Below are 2,266 nucleotides of genomic sequence, written 5' to 3'. Positions count from 1 at the left end.
GATTCTTCGGTTACAACAGACTCAAAAGAGAAAGAAAAAGACGACCTGGACAGGACTGTGGTATCCGGGTTATCAACCCCAGGAATACTGGACTCAGACTCAGTCGAGTTGGAACCTGATTCTGACTCAACAAATTCGGAGGAATCAGATTCCGGCTCACTACCTGACCCGGTGCTGCTTGACAAGAATCCCTCTTCATACTACCAGATGAGAGAGGGTGCGATAGATGCATCAAAAATGTTTGCTGGTAGGCCCGCAGCCGTTCCATTCCCGATCACGCATACCGAGAAGTTATCCCCCAGGCACTTCTGTTCGATCGGAGGATCTGAAAGTAGACACGCCAGCGCTACCCCCATTTCACTTTCGGCGTCCTCAGACTCCACTTTCTTGCTCTGCTCAACCTCAGCTAATGGGTCTGTCTACTCTTCGGCAACGTCATCCCTGGATAACTGCAGGTCAAAGAAGATCTCAAACCTCGGCACGCGCTTCCTTTCCACGTTCAACCACGGCTCTAGGAAGCCACAAAACGGAAAGTCCCCCCCCTCCCGGACGAAGCGTCCGTTTAGGGTACCCTGAATGGGCCGGTGCATTAAGTCAAAAGGCTTCCCCTCCTTCTTCGCTCTGGCTCTCCCAGCCATCTCCTTACCCTTCCTTATCCAATCCTGTTTGGTGGGCAGATAACCCAAGCCAAATGTATGTGGGTTGTGTGGCACCTCGGCTAATGCTGCGACGCCCTTCTGGCCACTCTTTCCCAATCCCATCCCGGGGATGTGTTGAAGCTTGTTCATGAGGTATACCGATTGAGCACTGACATACACCCCCTCATTAACAGCCAAAATGTTCTGCACGACCTGGGCCTCAGCCAGAGTGAAACCGGATAAGAACACATCCTCCACACCGTGCTCAATTTCTAGGACTAGTGTAGACACCTCCGGCAGTGGATGGATCGATGAATTCCCAAAAACAACGGCTACTCCCTTTCCATGGGGGTATTTCACCATTTGATGCAAGGTAGAAGAAACTGCCTTCACTTGATGCAACCACGATCGCCCCAAAAGCATATTGAAAGTTGCAGGGACTTCTAAGACATGGAAGTCTATTTCGTGCTGTCCCGGCCCAACCTTGGTCTGGATTTTTGCTGTCCCCATGACTTCTCTACTTGTGTTGTCATATGCCCGAATCACCTGGATTGTTGGCACAAAGTCCGCGGTCTTCAAACCGATTGCATAGGCAGTCCTTGCTAGACACACATTGATGGCGGACCCTGTGTCGACAAACACCACGGGTATCCATTTGTTTCTGCACTCCACGGAGATATAGAGCGGCTTGTTATGGTTCGCACCCTCAGGTGGCAGTTCTTTGTCAGAAAAGGTCAACATTGGGGTAGCTCCTCCCGGAAAAACTAAGCCCACCAGCTGTTCAGGCATGGTGTCTATTGAGAGCTTGGCCTTGTCCATGGCCGATAAGACAGCTTGTCGATGCACTCGCGATGCCATAAGTAGTCTCAAGATGGAGATGTCTGCCTGTATCTTTTTCAACTGCTTCAGTACGGCCTCTTCTTCGAGTTGCTTTTCTTTCTACTTCTCTACCTCCTTATCTTTCCCAGATGCCTCTAGCTAGTCTAGGTGCGGGGGCTTGAAATACCGCCCGCTCCTGGTCATATGATTGACTTCGCCGATATACCAGGTATCATCTGGCTTATTGCTCCCCCAATCCTCATTCGTGTAGGCAAGACATAAATCATCGTCCTCCCATCACATTCCGTCGGCAGCCAACAGACACCTGTCTGGCTCTAGTATAATTGCACCCGCAGTACTCTCCGTCCACATGCTCGCAGCATTCTCTATCTTCGTGCACACAGCACTTTCAGTCTCCTCAGGGCCCTTAGCTTTCCTGATTCTCTCAGCATCCTCAAACCTTTCTGGTTCTAACTGTGTCAGTACAGCTGGCTGTTCAACAATTCCCGCATTCACAATGCCCAAGTCTTGAGCGGAATTCTTAGCACCTGCGCTCTCCGGTGATTCATTTTGATTTCCGGCCCTTCCGACCACCACTGATATTCTTGCCCCTACCGGGCCCTATTCCAACTGAGCTTCGTCAACAACGTCTGGCAAGTCATCAAGCCATCCGGTGGCCTCGGCTGACTCCTCAAAATCTGACTAGTTGACTACCATGCCCTCTAGCTCTTGTTCATTGAAAAATTAGAGGTTAGCAAAGTCCTCTTCCACAGCTGCCAGGTCATCTATCCTCTGACCAGATTCATCCC

Source organism: Camellia sinensis, chromosome 4, assembly GCF_055761805.1.
Source record: "Camellia sinensis isolate YWXY chromosome 4, ASM5576180v1, whole genome shotgun sequence".
NCBI lineage: Eukaryota > Viridiplantae > Streptophyta > Magnoliopsida > Ericales > Theaceae > Camellia > Camellia sinensis.
Note: the sequence above shows the minus strand (reverse complement) of the source record.